The following is a 7845-nucleotide window of genomic DNA, read 5'->3' as shown; positions in this document are numbered from 1 at the left end:
TTCAATAATCTGACTTGATTCTTTTGACCTTTAAATCTGCGCCATATTAGATTACAAAATATTCTACGAATATCCTGTATCTGTTGAGTATCAGACTGAATCTCCATTCCAGTTCTGCAGGCACGATGTCATGAGTTGATGTCATGACATTCCATATAACATCTTGCTTGTACGTGTTTTGTTATTTTATATTTGCAAGATTTATATATTGAAATACCTTTTGCTGCTATTATATGTTTTAGCCAAACATAGATGCCAATCAAAAAATAATACAGAGCAGAGCATCAACAAGATAAATAGAATAAATCATCCCGGTGGACTGAAAACCTGAAAAGGCGGTCCAGGAAAAAGTTAGGGATTCATGGCAAGTAACTACATCAGACAAGACTTGATCACCATGAATCATCTTTTCGTCAGGAGAAGCTCAACATGTTTCGACTGAAGCTTTATCTCAAGAGATTCAAAGTTGTTAAAGAGGATATGGTCATTATATTTCAATGTATCTTTTCCACAAAATTACCATTTTCCAAACTTTTTAATCATCTACGGGGTCTTGCAATTCGCAGACTACCATCCAATTAATAAAGTTTGAGGCTTTATCTAATTATTTTCAATCTTATTTCTTTATGTTTCTTAAATGATATTTATTGATAATAGTAATTTTTGAAATAAAGAGAAAATTAAAATTTTCAACAAATTTCTTTTTTTTTTTAAGTTATAAAGATGACTTATTTTGATTCATGAGTAAACCAAAAGGAATGGAAATGGTGACTTTGATGAATGTTTCAAACATCAAGTTTTTTATCTCTCCAGCAGGTTTGAAATGCCATAAGTGCTGACGTCGGTGTTTGTCTTCCAACTTGCATTGTCTCGGAGAGGGAAAAGAGATTTATTCTGGGAAATCAGGAAGTATGTTGTGTTACCGTTGGCAACTCTCTGTTCAAGAATCTCGTTTTCAATATGAATGTTTGTTCCCCTGGATGTTTGCTTGAGACATGCTTGACTGTACACCTGTGTATTCAATCTGTAACAAGTTGATCTTTGTGTTGGTTTCGGCAACATATGCATCATAACATACATAAAAATCAGTCATACATTCATTACGCATAGTCGGATTTATGTGTCATTAGAAATTTTACTCTCACCAAAGTCCTCTTTCATTTAGAGAACCTCTAGGCATAGAAGCGTCCATTTTCTTTAAACTCCTCAATGAAGTTTGTTCCTCGTGGATGATTTGTGTTTCAGTACTTCTGTTTAACTTATTTGTGAATAGAAAAATCTAGTGAGCTATGCCCTCACCTGATCCAGTCTTGATTAACAGTTTCTTTCTACATGTTCTTGGATTGAATTTTGGTCACCGGATAATACGTGATGAGATCGTGCACTTATGTTTGCACCTTTGATTTCGAACGACAAGGTTTGTTGCTATATTCTTGTTTGTTCATTCACCTTCAGTAAAAGTCTGTGTATCTTTTATATCTACATCTTTAGTAAAAGTCGATGTTTTGATCTTTTCTTACCTTAAGTAAAATTCAGTAGTTCACCTTCAGTAAAAGTCGGTGTATTTTGTATCTACATCGTTAGTAAAATTCGATGTTTAGATCTTTTCCTACCTTTAGTAAATGTCGGTAGTACACCTCAGTAAAAGTCGGTGTATCTATTGTATCTACATCTTCCAGTAAAAATTCGATGTTTAGATGAAAATTCATGTACCTCCTGTAAACGTCGGTATCCAGGTAATGTTATTCCTGCACCTTCAATAAAAGCTGGTATTCAGAGGAGTGATGTTCAGATGAAGACATTTTACTTTCAGTAAACATCAGTGTATTCTTTTGTCTTACTACCTTCAGTAAAAGTTTGTGGTTCACCTTGAGTAAAAGTCAGTGTATTCTTTGTGACTTTACCTTCAGTAAAAGTTGGTAGCTCTTGTCATTAATTATGACTCGGTAATGTTTATCCTCGACCTTTTTAGTAAGGTGTTTTCCCCCTAGGGATTTCCTTTCCCAGTAAAGTTTTTGTTTCCCCTAGTGATGTTGTGTTTCCCTCTACTCCATAATCATGCCTGATGCATCCATTAGCATTGCATAGCATCTTAGGTTCAAAAATTGCGTATTTTATATTTAAGTCTCTTCGATCGCGTCGAAACAAATATTTCAATACTCATATCTCCGGATAGAAGAAACTTAAATAGGGGCATCTGTCCTACCCAAATTTTTGACCCTAATATTCTTCTAATCATTTGCATTTTTGCAATCATTAATCAAGATCACAATCTTGAGGCTCCATCTTTGTTGTTGTGCTCACCTCATCTTTAGGGAATCGCCAAGCACCAATATTTGTTTAGCTTGTGAATATTTATTTGTTATACTAACCAAAATACAAAAATATATATTTTGTCTTTCAAAACTTTGTGCAAAGTAGGTGATTGAATCAAGTGCATCCACACTTCTCCTAAAGCTAGGGTTTTAAAGATAAACCCTCAATTAATTTATCACTATGGAAGCTAATTGGCTTTAGCTTCAAAAGAGACTTCCTTATTATCAAGTGTCACATATGGATCACCATTCCTATTCATTTGATCAAGTTTATCTCAAGACTATGTGGCTTGATTCAACAAGAAACTTCATAGGTTCATGTGTATATTTCCATGCCTTCAGCAACAAGTTTCATCAAGTTATGAGCTTCACAATTAAGTGTGTTTCAAGAAAGCATCATTTCAAGGTATTATGTACCTCTTCATGCTTTATCATGCAATAAAAGTTCAAAGGATCCAAATTTGACTCAAGGAGTTTGACCTAATTGGACAAGTTATTGATTCTATGATCAAAAGGGCATAAATCCCTCAATTCTCAACATTTTTTAGTGCTTCTTTTTGAAAAATACTCTCATTGACATCATCAACAACCTCTCTTCACAAGTCAAGACGAAATTTTGTGAACAAAGTCATCAAGAGTGAGAAAACATTACAAGTCTCTTTTGAAGGTTTAAGGAATTATATACCAACTTCAAAAGATCATAACTTGCTCAATTTTTATCATCCTAAGACCATTCTTTTTTTAATAGTAATATTGGGTGAGTCTACTTTGATCTATCTTTGAAGTTCAAAAGCAAAATATGAGTGGAAGATCATGTAGGAAGAGAAAACATTATAGGTCATGTTGGTGTGCCTAGGGTTTTAAGGCTAAACTTGTGTGCAAGACTGTCCCAAGGCCAAATCATTCAAATTTCACTTTCTCTTGCATAAATTTTGCACTTAAGTTTTTTTTTTATTATCTACAACATTAATGTTGGGACTTTTGGCAAATTCAAGCTCTAAGATGCACTTTTGCCATAGGCACCAAGGTGTTTGATGAAATGGCTCCGGGCAAATGCCTTATTTTTGTCCAAGTTTCCAAGTCCATATCTCTTGATTAATGGCACCTATGAAGTTTATTATTTTTTCATCATGTTCATCATAATAAGTAGTCTTTTTTTACCAACTTTGAGGACTTGTAATTTTGTGCTCAAATGTCCAAATGCAATATTTCCAAGCACATTGTAAAGTTTGCAAACTCCTTTTTTCAAAGCTACCAAGATTATGCCAAAAATCCTCCTAGATGGAATGCCCCATTGATTTGAAGTTGGTACCTTAACTCTGAAGTAAACTCATGATCAACTTGGCCAATCTCCAAATTACTTGATTTTAATCCAATGTGGCACATGTTTTTGCTGCTAAACGTGATTAGCAACTTCCCATAAATGATTAGCATTGAAACGCAAGCTTTGGTGGAGTTTTGATCACATGAAGTCACACTTGTGACATGGCATCGGGCTCACATGAATTCACTCATTTTCAATTACTCTTGCACGTATGAGCTCACCATTCACTTCCCCTATAAATATAGATCATTCCCCATACGTTTCCCACAAGTTTGATAGCCAAAACACCCCTGCTGAGATCTCATTTGAACTGTCAAGTTTGAAATTCGTTTTTGCTCTTCCACCCTTCAAATCACAAAAATCTTCTTACAGTTAGCTTCACCAACATTAAGTGAAGCTAACCACACTCTTAGCACAAAGAATCATGACCTGAGTCAAGCTCACTAAGTCCAGTTTCAAAGCTCTGAAGTTGAACTTCTACAGGTGAAATTCCCCATCAATTCTCTTCAAATTTCTTGCTACAATGTAGCACTTGGATCATTGATGCCCATGGCATCATTTATTTTCAATTGTAACTGAGTTTGATGCTTCTGTTTCCAAATCTCTTTTCAAATGTTCTTCTGGTTTTTTCCAAATCGAGTAAGCTATGTTTTGAATAAATGTTTCGCGAGGGTACCATTGGAATCGTCTTGAAGAGACGAAGCGAATGGCGTTGGTATGAAGTCCTAATTTTATAGTTTGAGTGACATGTAATTTGCATGTGGAAGGAGGTTGAAGATAATCTACGTGGATGCCTTCAACCAATGATGATGCGCCACGCCTTTTTTTCAAATTTGTTTTCATTTTATTTATACGGTGCGATATTCACTAAAGTCCATGATATGCACAACGCGTTTGGACCCTTGGATCAGATTACTAACGCGTTTTGACATTATCTAATGGTCCATAGTTTTTTTGTTTTTATTTTCTTTTTGTTTATTTGATTAAACTTCAAAAAGTAATAACTCTTTCATTTTAATTCCAAAAAATGCCATTGTTGTTGCTAAAATTTTCTCTTCTTTTTCTCTTTCAGATTTTTATTTTTGATTTTACTTTTTTTTTTACTTTGTTAGCTTAGTTTTAATTGGTTTAAAATTGTTTTCTGACCTTTAAAAAATATTTAAAAAATTGTCAACACTTGTTGACTTGTGTTTGACCGACGGTGAATTTTTGGGATTTTTGTTTGATGTTATGATACTATTTGTGTATTTCATCACAAATTTCCAATTAATAAATCATTTTTGGTCATTTTTAAATAGTTTTGTGTTTGTAAAAATTATAAAAACTTTTTATAAAAATCATATATAGTTTTCTTGATTTTACTATAGTCTTATGAGAAATTTATTTGGTGTTTGGATACCCTTTGAGGCTTTCATCAATAATTTCTTACCTTTTGACTATTTTAAATTTATTTTTATTTGTTTTAATTAAAGTTTTGTTTCTTTGTGATTTAATTCTAACCTTGAGAATATTTTGTGATATCTTGACTTAGCTTCATTAATGATAGTTTGAATTTTCTTTCATCTCTCTTTATTTGATTAGTGGGTGTAAGTCTTGATTGACTTCATTGTATATAGGTTTATATAGGTTTTGATTCTATCAATCCTCTGATGAATCATCAAGATGAAATCCCATAAAAATCAAAAGAAGTTCATCTAGACATTGTGGTTCTAATTCTAAACCATATCTCTCATTCTTCTTCTTTTTCTTCTTTGTCCCGTATCAGAGAATGACCATTCATGGCCTAAACCTATGTTTACAAGCCCAATGATGGTTGACTATTTGACAATTGGTTCAAAAACTTTGAAAATTTGTCGTGTAGAGGTTTTGATTTTATCAATCCTCTGATAAGTTTTCATGAGCCTTGACCTAAGTTCATTGGTTAATCATTGTTGATCATTCATGCAAACTACTAACTACTAATTTCTAACTATTAACATTTAACTTGTATTTTATATTCCTTCTACTATCTTATTTTATTTTTTATGCTTTATGCTTTATATTACTATCTATCATTCATTATCATGTTTATGTTTATGCACTTTTCTTCCTTTCTCCATTTAGACCTTTTCATTTTGTGCTTAAAATAATTAATAATCAAACTGGAACCATAAAAGACTTAAGGATCTCTTGGACTATGGTTATTATCCCCTGACATTTTGGAGTTATGGAAATTTTGGACTTAGTGTTAAGAGCCTTGTTCTTTGAGAACCTCTGGAAATTGTGATCATCTTATCTGTGACCAAACACTTCTTAAACATTAGGTGCTTAAGTCTGTGATGCTCTACTACCTTTGTCACTTTGTGGCAAAAGGGGGAGTAGTAGTGTTGAGATATTGAGGGGGAGATATCTCTTTCAAGTGTGTGCTAGTAGCTTTTGAGGGGGAGCCATGGCTAAAATGAAGAGATATTGGACAAAGATGTGCTAACATCATGTTGGGGAGGACTGAAAGTTCTCTGTAATTTTGGTGCTACTGTTGTCTGGTTTTATTATGTTGTTAACCCTATTAATGTTCTCTTTCCGCTGTTGTTCTTCTGATGTAAGAGTTATTTGGTTGTTTTAGCCAAAAAGTGCCAAAGGGAGAGATTGTAGTTTCTCTAAGATTGGCATACATTTTGGTAAAACAAACCTAGCAGAAACATGTTGAATAAAATGTCATATCATACAGATTTCAACATGTCGAATAAGATGTTACAACAAGATAGGTTGACATCGTGTTTACAGAAGCTGAACTGTCGAGTGTATCAGCCGTGTTATTAGCTACACAATATTTTGGAATATTAAATTAGCTTATGTGTCATCCAAGATCGATTCAATCAGAGATACATGTTGGTTTTCACAATTTCTAAAATTGGAGACAATTTAGGAAAGATTGGATTGAAGACCTATTTTCTTGAAGATCAAGTAACAGACTTTGTGCAGCCTCCTTGCTGTGGTTTTTGGCCCAATCCATCCAATACTAATTCTATAAATAGACTGGCCTAAACCTAGTTTTAAATGGGACTGATATTTGTATTTTGTTAGGGTTCTAGGAATCCTTATTTGGTTGTGTTGTAAATTCCATATTTGTTCATTCACAAACCTGTAGGTGTTGAATGTTTGATCTCCGAAGCTGTTAAGCAAGGAAAGTTATTGTCAGTTCTCATAAGCTATTAAGTATTGAGAATTGTGTGTTTTTGAAGAGTGTATTCTACGTTTGTTTAAGTGTGTTGTTTGTCACTGGTTGTGACTAAAGGGATTTGAGGAGGGCCTCATACCTAGGTGAGTCTTAGGTATAAGTCATAGGAAGGGTAGTAATTAAGTGAAATGTTGTAAATGGGGGAGTTTAACTTTGAATTTATACGATCCTATATTGATTTTATCCCTGGCTTGGTAGCCCCCAGAGTTGGAAGGTTGTTTCGAACTGGGTAAATACATTCTTGTGTCTTTTATTTTTCTGCAGCGTTTTTACTGTTGTTTATTGTCTTGCTCCATAGTGTTTAGTCTATAGATATTTGGGTTGTGACATCTCATTCGACATCACATATCTGATACCAGAATTTCAGTAACATCAAGTGATTAAGACTCATCATTATAAAAGCTAGCAACAAACATATCAAGACTTTTACTTTGAAGACTTAGCATGGATCTTGATTGATAGAGGTACAAGCATGAAATTATATTGATAATTTTAGTGCTCAAATTATTCTCCAAAAAAAATTACTTGCATGCATTGGTCATTTGTGTTCAAAATAACTTTCAAAGATAATCTTTTTTTATTATATTTGAACCATGTTAAATCACTTTCATATATAATTTTTTATCATGTTTGAACCATGTGAAATAACTTTCAAATATAATCTATTAACTTGGATAAATCAATAGATGTTGCATTAGGTTGGTTCAAATAATTAGACAAATTTTCAATTTTTTAAAATTTTTTTAAACATGCAGTTTTTGGTAAATTGTGGCATTTTGACCCACCGTAATAGCATAAAAACCGCTACAGTTTACAACGTTTTGAAACAGTATTTTTAAATTTAAAATTTGAAAATGCTGCGAACTTGTTAAGTCAAGTGACCGTTTTAACCGACTTAAGAAGTACTGTACAGAATTTAAAATTATGTTTTTTCATGAACCATTGTTATTCTAAACTATTGCAAACCTTCATGAAAATGTCTCAAACTT

The sequence above is a fragment of the Vicia villosa genome, linkage group LG7, assembly GCF_029867415.1.
Source record: "Vicia villosa cultivar HV-30 ecotype Madison, WI linkage group LG7, Vvil1.0, whole genome shotgun sequence".
NCBI classification, from domain to species: domain Eukaryota; kingdom Viridiplantae; phylum Streptophyta; class Magnoliopsida; order Fabales; family Fabaceae; genus Vicia; species Vicia villosa.
Note: the sequence above shows the minus strand (reverse complement) of the source record.